The sequence below is a fragment of the Microtus oregoni genome, unplaced genomic scaffold (genome assembly GCF_018167655.1).
Source record: "Microtus oregoni isolate MIOR12 unplaced genomic scaffold, Mior012 000050F_ref0000143, whole genome shotgun sequence".
Taxonomy (NCBI): Eukaryota; Metazoa; Chordata; class Mammalia; order Rodentia; family Cricetidae; genus Microtus; species Microtus oregoni.
In genome coordinates this window covers 1,662,192-1,679,032 of record NW_024543256.1, presented here as the reverse complement: position 1 = coordinate 1,679,032, position 16,841 = coordinate 1,662,192, and positions in this window count along the sequence as shown.

The window sequence follows — 16,841 nt, the reverse complement described above, 5'->3', positions numbered from 1 at the left end:
TACAGAGCTCTAGTGACTTCAATAAGTAATAGCCAGGAAGTAACAGCTCCAGGATTAAGCCCTGACTTTTTTCTGGTAGATTGTTCTGGCTGTTAATCCGTGCTGCTGCCTTGCATGTTAAATCTCTGGTATATCCTCCTCCACCCTATTTCCTATTCTACCTCGGTATATTCTTTTGGCTTTCTGGATACACAACCTAGCTCTAGTGAATTTGGTAGATCATTAGTTATCTAATAATTCATTGTAAATGGAATCATTTGCCCATAGTTTTCCAGTTAGTTGCTGCTGACAACAACAAAAAGTATTTCTTTTTTTCTGAAATGCAATGCCAAGATCAGATTTTTTTTTCAGTTTTGTTTTATTGTTAGTTAAATTGGTATTTCCTTGCCCAATTGTTAGTCTTTCTGGAATTTATTTTGGTAATAATGGTAATGATCAGAATTGACTATTTACAGATAAGACCCTTAGAACTAAGGATTATTATTTTATAATACCCCACTGGTAAATATTTGGTTGAGTGAATTTGAAATACTCATTCTCCATTTGTCTACTAGCTTCGTCTTTATCCTATATCTATGCTCAAATCTTTTAGGAAAGACTTTGCTTTTAGAGAGTTCCAGAATCTGGTAGTTTTGCTTCTTCACCATCATTATAATGTCTCTCTCACCATCATTATAATGTCTCTGTTTCTCCAGTGGCCTCCTGCAGATCCACCCTTTTCTACTTTTCCTAAATACATTGTCTTAACACAGCAGCCTGAGAGTGCCATTAAACTTGGGTTCAGTATGTGCTTAAAAATACTTTCAGCGTTGGTGATAAAGCTCAGCAGTGGAGTGAAATTGTCAATGCCATCTCCCGTCAGCAGATCCGGAAGCTGATCAAAGATAGGCTGATCATCAGGAAGCCTGTGACCATCCATTACCGGGCTCTATGCCGGAAAAACACTTTGGCGTGACGAAAGGGCAGGCATATGGGCATAGGAAAGCTCTAGAAAGGTACTGCCAAAGCTCGAAAGCCCAAGAAGGTGAACTGGATGAGAAGGATGTAGATCCGGTGCGGGCTTCTCAGGAAATACAGTGAATTCAGAAGATTGACCGCCATGTGTATCACAGCCTGTACCTGAAGATCAAAGGGAATGTCTTCAAAAACGATGGAGCACGTCTACAAGCTGAAGGCAGACAAGGCCCACAAGAAGCCCCTGACTTACCAGACTGAAGCTCATAGTTCTAAGATCAAGGAAGCTCGAAAGCTCCTGGAGGAGCACCTCCAGGCCAAGAAAGAGGAGATCATCAAGGCTCTGTCCAAGGAGGAAGAGACCAAGAAATATAGCTTCCCTCCTGTCTGTATACAGTGGCTGCCTGTGGCCTCAGGTGGATCAGTCTTTAAAATAAAGCAAGCCTTAAAAAAAAAGAATGAAGGGGCCGGGCGGTGGTGGCGCACGCCTTTAATCCCAGCACTCGGGAGGCAGAGGCAGGCGGATCTCTGTGAGTTCGAGGCCAGCCTGGTCTACAAGAGCTAGTTCCAGGACAGGAACCAAAAAAGCTACGGAGAAACCCTGTCTCAAAAAAAAAAAAAAAAAAAAAAAAAAAAAAAAAAATTAAAAAAAAAAAAAATTAAAAAAAAAAAAGAATGAAGTTAGCCTTTCTTGGCTTCGGGGTAGATCGTTCTCTAAGGACTGAACTTCTTTCCTTTCACCCAGGGCTGCTGCTGTTGCTTTTTCTTCTTCTTTTCATTTTTTTAATTTAAATTTATTTATTTTTTAAAAATTCTTTTATTGTTCTCCAGTTTACATCTTAGCAAGTTTGATTTCCATATCCTAAAAACATTCTGAGGAAGCTTCCAAAGGGACAGTGCCAAGTGCAAATTCTTGATAAGAAAATACTGCAATTTTCTGGATTGTTTTCTAATCAAGTTTCACATAGACTTTGTACCTTTGGGAAACTCTCAGACAAGTTTCACATAGGGCACCAAGAGAAACCAAAGGTATCTGCTAAACAAAAGATGGATTAGGGTTTTAAGTGCAAACGCTCTGGAACCAGAGCACTGAAGACTAGAAATCTAAAAGGAGTCAATTCTTGCCTGTTTTGTTATTGTTGTTGCAGAGTAGGGGTGAAACAAGGTCTCATTGTGCCCCCAGTCTATCTTCAAGCTCACATCCTCCTGCTTACTGTCCCTTCTTCTGTAATGACAGCTGTGCACAGTTAAGTTTGAATCCATTTTCACATGGATGGAATTTTCCTCTGGTCTGTGTATCTTTTCTCTTACAATGACACTTGCTGTTGGTTTTCAGGCCCACCCACTTAATACAGGATGACCTTATCTCAGGAGTCTTATTTTCACTGGGTAAGGTGGTGCACACCTGTAATCCCAGTAACAGGGAGATTAAGGGAACACCTCACCATGAGTTCAAGGCCATGCCTGTCTCAACCCCATCTTTTTAAAAAATAAACAAAAAACCCAAATCCTTACTTTCATTACATTTGCACACACCCCTTTTCAAATGAGGTTTGATTCTCAGTATTTCTAAATAAGTAAATAAATAAATAATCCTTTAAGGGTCCTATAGTAAGTTAAAGAGTGATCCCTCTGATCTTAGTGGTAGTGGTGTCATTGAGGTCAACCAGACCTTCTTTTTACCACAGCGCAGGACGCAAGAGGCGAGCCTCTTCTGTAGCCTGAGTAGACTCTGGGCTGCCTACACAGCAGCAAAAGGATCTAAATTCATTCTTAAGGTGCCTCTGAGTTTTTTCCCCCCATGGACCCGCATGAACACCCACACATGCATTGCAATAACTAAATTTCTAGGGTTTAAGTCACTTGATATATACTAGGAAACTCATAAACCATCTTACTAAGAGCAAAGGCGTTCTTTACCCAAAGACCCTGTAATGACAGTGCAAATAGTTCTCTTCTGAGTTCCTGTCTTTCCACTTGGTCTTATCGCCCCCCCCCCATCTCCTGCCAAAGAGGCTGTAACAGGCTTGGCAGGAATGAAGATACTCAAAACAGACACGTATTTCCCTTACTTTGGCTGTCAAGCTATTGCAACAATGGACCTGAGAAAGTGGAATTCTCCAGGAATCTCATGCTTGGAGAAAACTCAAAACCTGAGCTACCCAGAGGTAAAACTTTTCTCCCAGAAAGAGATTTCACACAGTCCTGACTGTTGTGGAATATTATTTTAAGATGTGTTACATTTGTTTATGCTGTGGAACATTTGTTTAATGATGCAAAGATTGTTGAATTCTTTTATATTACATTTTGAAAGATTACAATGGGTACCATGAAGGGTGAGGAACACGGATGGAGAACAGAATACACCACGCAGAGAAAGCTGGAAAGTATTAAGTTTTATTTAGGAGGCTATTGGGAGGGTAGGGGGAAGGAAGGAAAAAATACAGAGAGACAGAGAGAGTTGGAGAGAGAGAGAGAGAAAGAGAGAGAGAGAGAGAGAAGAGAAATGAAGAGAAGAGGGAGAAGAGCTGCCTTGTCACACCACCCTTGTCCCGCAAGGAATGACGCGACCACCAGAGCTCTTCTTACTGCAGTTTTATTCCAGGATTTTATTCACTTTCTCTCTCTCCTCACTTTCTCTCTCTCTTTCCTCTTTCCTTCCTCTCTCTCTCTCCCTCTCTCCAGGAAAACCTCTCCCAGCCCTTAAGCAGGCATGGGCTGCCAACCCTGAACTGCCAGGTAGGCACTGCCCATAGGTTCACGCATATGCAGGCAGCTGATAATCATTGCGTGATCATAGCATAGGTCAGGCCTTAGCCATCTCAGGAGTTGATTATACATCTCCATCAGGTGTGACACCATGCAGCTCGCTACACTGCCTCTTCAGAAGAATGGTGGTGGGGGAGAGAGAGGGAGCTGAGACCAGTTTGCCACAGCAGGAAGAGAAAGAGTAGGAGTGGACAGAGCTTGTCTCTTAAAGGGACAGGCTACTGTCTGGGTTCATCTTGCTAGGTGACAGGGAAGGCCAGCATAATCCTAACAAGGCTTGTTTAACTCTATGAAGCTGTCATACTTGGTCTGTCTAAAACAGTTGATGGTCTAATAAAAAGCTGAATGGCCATTAGGTAGGCAGGAGAAAGGATAGGCAGGGCTGCCAGGCAGAGAGAATAAATAGGAGGAGAAATCTGGAAGGAAAGAAGGAGCAAGAAAAGGAGGAGAGGAGGATGATAAGGTCCAGTCACGCAGCCACCCAGCTACCCACAGAGTAATAGTGAAGGTAAGATATACCCAGAGGCAAAAGGTAGCAGGGATAAGATAGGAAAAATTGACTAGAAACAAGTCAGGCGAAGGCTGGGCATTTATAAGAACAAATAAGACTCCGTGGTGATTTATGTGGGAGCTGGCTGCCTCCCCCCTAAAAAAAAGGCAAAGAGTAAAGAATAAAAAACCAACAACCAACACCTGACAACTTGTCTGACCACCTTACAGGATGAAACTGAATCCTGGACAGAAATGGGTCCCTGATAGGCAGGGATTACATATTTACTGGGACTGCTTAGTTGTGCATATTTCCTGGCACCTTGTTTAAACTTAAATGTTACTTCAGGGCCCAGAGATGGACTATAGAAACAGTCACTGGCTCTCCTTGTCCCTCTTCCCAATGTGGCCATATTGAGTAAATATTTTTCTACTTTTCTCTGTAATTCAGCTGTTTTCATTGGCTTATAAAGGATGGGTGGCAAAACTTGCCTTGCTGGGACACAGGCTGCAACCCCAACTCTGGTAACAAAGCCCTTTGGCTGTTTGAGAGGCACTTTCCCATCTTGGGGCTTTTATACCTCTTTCCTCTGCTGTTTATTGGCTGTCTTTACACAGAATGTTAACTTTATGAATGCAGGGAAATTTTTATCTATTTAGTTTACTCTTATATACCTAGCTCCTAGAAGATTCTCAGATTTACAAAATGTAGCCAAACTGGATTTCCCCACAAAAAAATGTTCACAGAAGTATTCATGACAGCCAAAATTTGGAAATAACTAATTTTTTATCAGTAGATGAATAAAATGAGTGTTATCTATACATTGCAACAGTATTCAGCCATAAAAAGGAATGAAGCACAGTACTAATAAATGCTATAACATAGATGTACCTCAAAAGCATTATGCTACATGAGAAGGGCCATGATTTAACTTACATGAACTAGGCAAAACAATCAAACTTTTTTTTAAATAGTCTTACTATGTTGTATTGTAGAACTTTAAGACAATTCTGAAGCCATCTCCAACAACTCTCAGTACTTCCCCTCCTCCCCTGGGAACCAAGGACATAACAGCTATGCAGGCACGTACTGAGATGTTGGGAACTTTCCATCTCTCTGAATAGGGGCAAGATAACCCTTAGGTGTTGACTCAGTTACTGATGTTTTGACTTAGTCCCTGGGAAGGGGCAAAGTGACCCTCAGAAGTTTCCCTTTACCTCATCTGATCTGGCATGGGCCCCTCTCCTTATCTGTGTGCCAAACAAGGTATCTGTCTAATTCCTAGTTTCTCATGATGCTCTCCAGTAGCATCAATTTTTCTGCAAATGCCTCAATTCCATTTCATTCTTTCTTACGGCTGGATAAAATTCCATTAAGTACACACACACACACACACACACACACACGCACACGTATATGTATACATGTATGCATGCATGCATATGTATATATGTATCACTTTTTCTTTATCCATTCATCTGCTGGTGGACATATAGACTGATTCTGTAACTTGATTTTTATGAATACTGCTACAGTATACATGAGTATGCTTAGATTCTTTTCTTCTTTTTTTCCCACTGTTTTTTCCAAGATAGGGTTTCTCTGTGTAGTGTGCAGCCTTAGATGTCCTGGAACTCATGTCCAGGCTGGCCTCGAACTCACAGAGATCCACCTGCCTCTGCCTCCCTAGCGTGGGGATTAAAGTCATGTGCCACTATCATTTGGCTGTGACTTAGATCCTTTGAGGTATATTCCCAAGAGTGGTATAGTTGAATTATATAATAGTTATAATTTTAGTTTTTTGAGGAAAATCCATACTGATCTCCATAGTTGTGAAACTAGTTTATATCCCTACCTGTGGTAAATAAGGGTTCCTCTTTTCCCAAGTTATCATCAGCATTTTTTGTCATTTATGTTTTTGGCTATCCCAGACCTTTACCTAAAGAGGACCATGGAGTTCGGGTGATAATAAACATTGATTTAAGAAAGTGTTTTGCTAGTATGTACTTCAGGCTATTAGAGTCCCATTCCAGACTGTATTTCAACACACTGTCTTCACCACAATCTGGCAAGTTTACAAAACAATATTCCCACAGTTATCTGAGAAATCATCACTGAGCATGGATGACTGCTTCTGGTAGTAAATGCTTTAATAATTAGAAATGCTGCCATGTGTCATTACTTATTGATAGGACACTTTCTTTAAAAATTCGCCATTTGGTGATTTCACTGTTAGACAAACTTCACAGAATACACTTACACAAGCCTAAACCCAGGAAATATTGTTAGTTTGGTGTGGGAGAATTGTCTATGTTCTGTCAATTATGTTTTAAATAAACACTGATTAGCCATTAGCCAGGCAGGAAGTATAGGCAGGACAACCAGACAGGAAGTAGAGGTGGGTCAATGAGAATAGGAGAATTTTGGGAAGGAGGAAGCCCATTCCTCCCCAGTCCTGTCCCAACCACAGAAGGAAGATGTGATTGCCCTGCTGAAAAAGGTACAGAGCCATGTGGCTAACATAGATAAGAATAATGGGCTAATATAAGTTATAAGAGTTAATAAGAAGCCTGAGCTAATGAGCCAATCAGTTTATCATTAATATAGACCTCTGTGTGATTTCTTTGGGGCTAAAAGACTGTGGGACCTGGTGGGAGGACAGAAACCAGTCAGTACAGAAACCTCAGACAACATCAGTTATAGTGTGATCTCCTGATGCAATCACAAGATGAATAAATTTTTTGTTTGTCTTTCAAGACAGGGTTTCTCTGTGTAGCCCTGGTTGTCCTAGAACTAGCTCTGTAGATCATGATAGCCTCAAAACTTGCAGAGATCTGCCTGATTCTGCCTCCTGAGTGTTGGGATTAAAGCCATGCAAACACCAATGCCCAGCTAAGATGAATGAATTTTATAGTAAGTTTTTAAAATGAGTATATATACACTCTTAAATAATGTTGAATATAATACTGTAAATATATAATCCAATAAGTCCTTCATTATCAAGTATGTATTGTATGTGATTGTCTGTGCTATACTTCTATGCCTTGACCATGATGTAGGCCTGTAAATACCAACCTCACAAAAACATGATTAATGCATTGCTTTATGAGATCATTATGCAATAGTAATTTTCAAGATTCATTGTGCACTGTAGAATGTCTTTCTGTATGCTGTGAATATGTGTTTCTCTCATTGGTTGATAAATAAACCTCTTTTGGTCTATGGCAAGGTGAAATAGAACAAGGTGGGAAATATAAGCAGAGATACAGGAGAAGAAGGTCAGAGTCTGGGAGATGCCAACCAGTCACCCACAGAACAACATGCCAGTGACATGGTAATGCTACAGCCATATGACAATACTTAGATTAATAGAAATATGTTAATTTAAGCTGTAAGAGCTAGTTAATAATAAGTCTGAGCTAATAGGCCAAACAGTTTATAATTTATATTAAGGCTCAGAATGATTATTTGGGAGCTAGAAGGCAGGAGAGAAACTTCCAGTTATAATTGTGCTCTTTCATGTGTGGTGCATGCATGTAAGTGTGAGAGTGCATTCACTTATGTGTGTATATGGGGATACCAGAATAGGACATCAGATATATGTATTCCTCTATCATTTTTTGCCTTACTTCTTTGAGATAGGGTCTCTTACAGAACCAGAAGTGCACCATTTCAGCTAGGCTGATTGGCCAGAAATCTCTCAGGAGTCACCCATCTCGGTGCTACTACACAAGTGTGGAATTATCTAATATATGCAACCATTTGTGGCTTTTTACAAGGGTTCTGGGGACTCCCACTCAGATCCTTGAGCCTGATATTCACTATGTAGCCTTTACTAGCCTTGAACCCATGCCAGTTTTTCTGTCTCAGTCTCCTACATGTTTGGATTATAGGCATTGCCTGGCTTTCTTCATAATCTTCATAATTTGTCAGACTATATAATTTTAAAATATTTTCCCCAGTTTGTAGCATGTTTAATTGTACTCTTAACAATGTGTTTTGTAGAACAAAAGCTTAAATGTCAATAAATTCCAGTTTATTCTTGTTTTTTATAACTATGCTTATGTTGCCATGTCTAAGAGTTTATCAAGTTCCAATCTCAAAGATGAATTCTCCTGCTGACTTCTGAAAGCTTTAAAGCTTTACATTTTACATCTAAGGTTCATTTCTTGCTTGTTTTTTATTTTTAAAGATTTATTTATATTATGCATGTAAGTATTTTCCCAGCATGTATGTTTGTGTACCACATGAATGTTTAATGCCATCCAAAATTAGAAGAGGTCATCAGATCCCTGAGAACTAGAAATACAGACATTTGTGAGCTGTTATGTGGGTACTGTACTGGGAATGAACCCTAGTCCTCTTGCAAGAGCAGCAAGATTAATGATTAAGTCATTTCTCCATCTGTGCCACATGTGTATGTGCGAGCGTGTGTGTGTGTGTGTGTGTGTGTGTGTGTGTGTGTGTGTTTAAGACAAGGTGTTCTCCCTCTGTTCTTTATTTATTGAGAGTTTTTGTCATGAATGGGTGTTAGATTCTGCTAGATGCTTGTTTATCATTAACTGATATTAGGGCATGGCTGATGTGGAAGAGTCTTCTGTTTTGTGTTGATCTCATTGGTTAAATAAAGAGACTGCCTTGGCCCTTTAATAGAACAGAATTTAGATAGGCAGAGTAGACTGAACAGAATGCTGGGAAGAAGGGAAGTGAGCCAGCTACCATGCCTCTCCTCTCCAAGATGGACGCAGGTTAAGATACTTTCCAGTAAGCCATCACCTCATGGTACTACACAGATTATTAGAAATGGGTTAATCAAGATGTGAGAATTAGCCAGTAAGAGGCTAGAGCTAATGGGCCAAGCATTGTTTAAAAGAATACAGTTTCTGTGTAATTATTTTGGGTAAAGCTAGCCGGGAGCTGGGGCCGCAGCCTGCCACTCCCCATACTACAGAGTGGTCGCCCAATGTGGTAACAAATGCCACGTAAAACCTGAGAGAGCTTAATTTTAAACAGAGAAAAAAACAGAGTTTAACGCAGCTTTTTGCTGTTTGTGGGTGGCATGCCACAGAGAGAATTTCCTGACTCGGCAGCCTTAAAAGAAAAGGGCCGCGTGCGGTTTTAAAACGCAGCTTTCTGGGCCCTGTCACTGGTGCAAACTACGGCTATGGTGCATTTGTGGGCCTGGATGTTTGTGTTCCCGCTTGGGATCGGGAATAAAGTACTCTGAGACCATGCCTGCACTCCCCGCCTGGGCAGACTTTGGCATCAGGCTTAAGCAGGCAGGAAAGCAAATTGGAGAGAGGTGGAGCCAACATCCAGAGCAGCCTGCACTCTGCAGCTCAGAGGAGCCACTGATTCCATCACAAGCCTTCAGCTCCTATGCTGACCTCAGGCAGGAATGATCGTAATTACCATAACAACAGCGCAGTTAAGGTTTAGACTGGCAGTAAATAGGCAGTACTGTATTAGCTCTACATGGCGCAACTTAAGTTTTCAAGAAGTGCTTAACATTTTAAGAATTCCCAGCAACCACATGGTGGCTCACAACCATCTGTAATGGGATCTGGTGCCCTCTTCTGGCCTGCAGCATACACACAGACAGAATATTTTATACATAATAAATAAAAAAAAAAAGAAGTGCTCCTGGACAGTAAAAAAATTACAGATTCACAATGGGACAGATTCAGACATAAAAGACTTCTAAATGGATCACAATGTTGGATGAGTGTATGTAGGCTTGGGGAGAGAAGAAAAAGAATATAGAGAATGCCTTAAAAAAGGGTAAAGTCTTTAAAGAGACAGAGTACAGATAGTTATAGATTAAAAGAAATAAAGAAAAATAAGCCATGTAAAAATGGAAAATTCACAGAGTCTGGATTCTTTGTATTATTGTGTTTTCTTTGAATCTTTTGACTGTAAAGGAGCTAAGTACAGAGAGACATTTCATTATATGGGCTGCCAAGCTAATCCAGAATGGATATAAGGGTATGATTTCAGAATTTGGGTCTAAGGATATGATGCTTTGGAGAGGGTCTTCTTTTGTTTTCACAGAGGATGAGACCCTATGGATTGCTTCTATCCCAATATGGTATGATAGACCATGCCCTCCTGAAAGGTTGCTGTGAACACCCTCAAAAAATTGCTTCGCTCAACTGCCAACTGAGATAAAACTAGCACACAGGTTATACCTTGAAAGACCTAAATTGCAACGCCCCCATTCAACAGGAAGCAGTTTGGAGAGAAATAACTGTGCCCATGTTCCCATATATTGTTTATAAATGTTCTTTTACATTTAAAGAGGGATATGATATATATGAATAATTTGCATCGGTATGGATTTTAAGGTCAGTTTTGTTATATGTATATGCATATTTCTAATCTTGATTAAGGTATTGTGATTGTGTAGTTCATTTAAAAATGTAATGTATATAGGTTGTTAATGGATAATCATCTATAATAGTCAAATTTGTAGTCGTGTTAGATTTTCTAGATACATAGAAATATATTTCAGTTAGACAGGCATTCTTCATATCTTTCAAAGACTGCAGACTATGGCATTTTAAATGTTTTAATAACTTAGGGTTTTTCATGACAATGAGACACGTCTGCTCCTGGCAGCACCAATCTACTTCAAGAGGAATATGGGCATCTAAGAGGCTTCTTATGGAGTTGGTTAGCCATTTGGACAAGAAACTGCTCTTGCCTGGACTGATGCATAAACTGGACACAGAGAACCCGCAGAGAGAGGACTCCTGAACTTGCCTAAAGGTGTGATGGTCTTTCAGGTTCCTGATTCATGAAAGAGTCTGTGAGACATTCTGCAGGACACAGCAGAAAGTGACTGAACTGGCCGGGCGGTGGTGGCGCACGCCTTTAATCCCAGCACTTGGGAGGCAGAGGCAGGCGGATCTTTGTGAGTTCGAGACCAACCTGGTCTACAAGAGTTAGTTCCAGGACAGGCTCCAAAACCACAGAGAAACCCTGTCTCGAAAAACTTAAAAAAAAAAAGTGACTGAACTGTCTTTGAAATTTCCTGCTTCATGGAAATGTCTGCTGAATACTATGGGCCTGTAGGACGAAGATGGATGCCCCAATGGTGCAAAAGAACTTCTGGTGACTGTACAGGCAGCGAGATGTCTCTGTCATTTCTAGAGTTTTGGATTTCTTGTTTGCTTAGGTAGCATTATATCCTTTTGGAGTCTTTGATGGAGTTGAAGAATGGTTAATTATAGTTATAGTTTTCCTTAGTTATGATAAAAGATAAAATAGATATAAATATAAATATTATAACTGTAATTCTTGCTTGATAACTTTTTTATATGTAATTTTACTATGTTAAAGTGAAAGCCTTTCCTTTTTTAAACAGAAAAAGGGGAAATGATGGAGGAGGATCATTTATCTATCTGTTGCTTTTATTGGTTAATTAATAAAGAAACTGCTTGGCCTTTGATAGGCCAGCCCTTAGGTGGGTGGAGTAGATAGAACAGAATGCTGGGAGAAAGAAGCCGAGTCAGGCAGATGCCATAACTCTCCTCTCCGAGATGGAAGCAGGCTAGAATCCTTCCTGGTAAGACACCACCTCGTGGTGCTACACAGATTATTAGAAATGGGTTAGTCAAGATGTGAGATTTAGCCAATAAGAAGATGGAACCAATGGGCCAAGGAGTATTTAAAAGAATACAGTTTCTGTGTAATTATTTCAGGTGTAAAGCTAGCCGGGTGGTGGGAAGTGGCCTGCCGCTCCTCTTCACTACACATGGCTTTTCAATTTTTGCCTATATGCCTAGAAAATTTTGTTCATTATTAGTACTTAATTACTGAACAAGCCACCCTTTTTTTGATAAAGCCCATTTGATCATAGTATACAATTATTTTTATGTATTTGTTTTAGTTGGTTCTACTTTGCTTAGGGTTTTTGTGTATATATTCATTAGCCATATTGGGTTATAGTTTTCATTTTCTTTTCAAAACCTTTTTCTGATCTTGGTATTAGAATAACAGTGGCTTCATAGAATGAGTTAAGATGTATTTGATCTGGATTTGGGACAATTTCATGTAGCTTTTAAGTATATCAATAATGATAGTTAGAACTTTTTGTGAGACATGAGAAACAGTATAATATGAAATGAAAAATTTCATTGAAATAACAAAAGGAAAAGCCAAATTTCAACATTAAGGTGGATGGATATATGGAAGTAGCTTTCACTTACAAAGAAGCACTTTGTAGATGTTTACATAGGAAAGAGTGGGTTAGCCTATCTAAACTTATACCCTGGCACTGCAGGCTTTTAAGTCTGATGCTTCATAGATTTACTCAAGTAAAAGATGAACAAGAGGGAGGAGATATAGAAAGGCACAAGCTTTCCAACCTTATTATTGTCCCTTATACAGATATGTAATTCTTTCCCCTAGACTAGCTTATGATTTGGGTTTTCTAATTTTCCTTCTGAAAAAAATTTTCTACGGCCATGTATTTTTCAAGTTTTCCCTTTTCTCATAGTAAATAAGTCCTCATGGACATTTTAAAATGTGGTGTGTAGGTAGAAATTCAGGTGCTCATGGAGGCCCAAAACATTGGTTCTCCTGGAACTAGAATTAAAGGCAGTTGTTAGTCTCATGATTGTGGGTGCTAGGAACTGAACTAAGGTCATCTGTAAGAAGAGTATATACTCTTAATCACTGAGCCATTCATATGATCTTCTTGGCATAACTGACAAAGAAACTCTTCTGTAATAGCAATCACTCATTTCTATGATTCCTTCTAGTTATAGGATTTAAATTACTGAATGAACCATAAAACTAAACCCAGGATAAACACAATGCTACCCTACCCAGTTTCACTAGACCTATTTTAAATAAACTGTAAAAGTAAATTCAGTTTCCAAAAATTGTAGCACGATTAATAAAAACCCAGAGACAGAAATTGGGGCTCAATCTGAAGGTCAGAAAAGCAAAATGGCCAGCTACTGGCTCTTACCTCTACCTCAGCCTGAAGTGGCAATCCTACCTCAAAGAAGCTTCAGAATGAGACTGTGTGTGTGAGCTGTCTCCTTCCATTCTATAAAGGGAATAAATGCATGTGCTACTACCACCTAGTTTCTATGACAATCTAGTTTGGCGACTGGGATTAAAGGTGTGTGTCACCACTGCCTGGTCTGTAAGGCTGATCAGTATGGCTGTTTTGCTCTCTGAACTTCAGGCAAGCTTTATCTATTAAAATACAAATGAAATATCACTACAAAAAAATCTGTTTGCTATTTGAATTCCCTCCCTTTCAAAGTTAGACTGCTCTTTCTTATAGAGGCATGAACAAGGTTGAGAATCATCCATAAATGAGACCCCTAAAACTAGAAACAGTTGATAGGTTCATAATCAATGTTCATTGTTTAATGTTCCCTCAACCAAGACCAACAATGAGTTTCCCCAAATGTAGTTGAATTCTCTGGAAGGGCCAACCAGGCACCTGGCAGCAGAAATTGGACTATATCCATTGGAAGGGCAGTAATTTGTTTTCAGTTTAATAGACACTTACTTCATGAATTTATTTTCAAAGCCACATTTCTTCTGGCTCCTACACTTACTGGATTATCTCTATATTTGCATTTGCAATACTTCAAGTAACAGCACTTCTCACCAAGGAAATCATCATAATATGTTCAATTAGTTACCATTAAACAACATTACTTCCCCAAGGTCAGGATTGATAAGTGTCTGGAATTACGAGCTGCAATCTGCAGTAGTTCCTTTTATGATTACACATAACAACCCACTTTCAAGTGTTTCTTTCCATAACCAGAACTTTGAGTTCTTCTGGTTAGAAAGTTTTGGGTCCCAATGGGAGAAATGCTTCTTCAAGGATGAGACATTGGTTTTGACACATTGAAAACTGAGACTGTCACCTGGCCATTTGACATTCTTTATGCCAGGAAACTTTGCAACCATAGATTCTAGCTATGAATTATGTGATTATGTATGAATTATAGTATGAATTATGTGATTATCAAGTGGAAATTTTATCAAGGGTTGTATTTAAACAAGAAGACCAGAGGGACTATGTTTTTGAATCCACAGGATCCTCAGAGCATCTCCTGACAGTGAGATATTCAGGTAAGATCACTGGGATTCTAGTCTTAACCGGAAAATAAAAAGTTTTGTTCACCCACTAGGCCAGCAGTTCTCAGCCTTTCACAGGGGTCACCTAAGACCATCAGAAAACATAGTTATTTGCATTATGATTCATAACAGTAGCCAAATTTCAGTTATGAAGCAGCAATGGGAATTTTATGGTTGAGGGGTCACTACAACATGAGGAACTGTATTAAAGGGTCATAGCATTAGGGAAGTTGAGAATCACTGCACTAGACAAAGAATTTTTATCAGTTGATGTCCTAGCTAGAAAGCAAATAGAGGAAATAAATTAGACATACCAATTAGACTCATGAGCAATCACAGAATATTGTTGTTGTGTCCTCTCTCTCCTCAACTTTTCCTGTCTTCATTTTGTCTATATTTTGTGCATGTCAAGTAAAAGTTCATAAAGCTTAGTTTTATATATTTTTCTTTAGCTTGTAGGTTATTGATATGGGATGGTACCTGAACTAGGAGAAGAATAACTATCCCGCAGACATGGCTAGATTGAGTAATTGTACAATACAATGGAACCATTTTTAATTTGTAGAAAAGATAATAGCATTGCTTTGTGTGAATGTGTTGTTTCTATAGTTTTTGTTGTTGTTTTGTTTGGTTGCTTGTTTTTCGAGACAGGGTTTCTCTGTGTAACAGTCCTGGTTGTCCTGGAACTCACCATGTAGACCAGGCTGGCCTCAAACTCACAGAGATCTGACTGCCTCTGCCTCCCAAGTGCTGGGATTAAAGGTGTGTGCCACCACCACCTGGCTGTGCTTTTTTATTTTGTGTACAATGAGTGTGTATTATGTATTAAGTAGCAAGAAGAGTTTCAATTTAGATTTCCCCTCTGTATTTGGAGAGGTAAGAAAGCTAAATAAAGATATTATCTATATTTCTTTTCTATATTTCTTCATGTGAATTGGGTTTGGCTAACTATATAGGCTAATGTGAGACTTGAAACTCTGAGAGGAGGCAGATGGTTGCAATGATGGTCACAGTGAAATAGGGTCTGAGACATGAGTTGGCAGCAGCTGGAATCCAGCTTTGTGACAGAAACTGACTCTCAGCCTCTGCTTTGTACTCTGGATGTGCCTTGAAGCTGTGACTAGTGGCACTCCTTGATTTCATTGCTGCTGTACTGCCAATGAGTTTGCTAAGTGCCACCTTTGTGAAATTAATCCCTCCCCACTTGAAACACCTCAAATGAATTCTTTTTTCTCCCTGGTTGTACAATGACAATGAATCATACCATATAGATGGTCATCTCTCCCTAGACATTGCAAATGTAGTGTGGTAATTGTTTTGTAATTTTTTTTTATTTCTTCTAAGTGTCATTTCCAAGTAGGAAGCATCACACCAGGAGAAAAGATCATTGCAGATTAGAAAGCTGACCAGATGCCAGCAAACATCACATGGATGGTCTGTTGGATGCTAATTCTAACTTTATTGTGGTGCTTTCCAGTTTTTAAAGTGTGTTCACAAAGAGCAGGTGGTGTTTAGAGGGATGAGACAGACAAGTCTTGAGACAGACAACTAACTCTAACTGCTATGGGTGACTTCCTGGGTATATGCTATATAGAGGGTACATTATTATTATTTTCTCATCTTATGCTTGGTCAAAATTGACAATATATTTTATAGGGTGTTTGTGTGGGTGCTGGGAAGCACTTATGACAATGACCAGTATATGGTACTACGATCACAATAAACATTAGTTGTTTTCTTTTGTTTGTTTTTAGAGTATGTACATAGCACACAACCTGGCTTAATCAGCCCTAGATTCATTCTTTAAAGCCCCAGAATCAGAGAAGGTGCAGGTAGTACTATTGTTGAATTTGGATCACTTGCATTCATTAGAATGTTTAAACAGTTCTATCCAGGTAGCTCATCACTAAAGACAATAATCTTTGGAATAGGGGAAGAAAAATCACAGTACTCTGCAAGCAATCAAGTGGGACAGGAAAATGGAAGAGGAGTTCCTCTCTGAACTATATATATGACAAATGTGGGCCATAGGTATTTGTTCTTGAACCCCTGAGGCCAGCAGACCAACCTTTGTTGGCTTGAGTGTTCAGGGGTGGATAGAGGCAACAGCTTCATTGTGATGCTAACACTGGGTCATTTAAAGCTTTTCTCGTGGGCGGGCTCCTTCCTTCCTTTACTATGACTATGAAGATAGCACTCTAGACACTTGGTGAGAGCTGCAGGTCGTCCTGCTTGGGGTCTCCAGAGGCAGAGCCTCTTGTGGCACAGCAATTGCTCGAAGGGGCTTCATAAACTTTGCTGCTTGTTTTTTGCCCTGGCCGTCTAGGCTCTAGAACAGCGCCTGGCTGCTGTCCCTTCCTCAAGTCCGGGGGGCCGGAGGTGGGGGCATCGCGCGGCCGCTTGGGGCGGTGCTATGCAGGCGGACCCGCCCCGGGGCATCCCTAGCTAGACTTCCTCCTGCCACAGGCGGCCAGCCCAGCTGGAGGAAGCCGCCATAGCGGCATTAGTGGCCAAG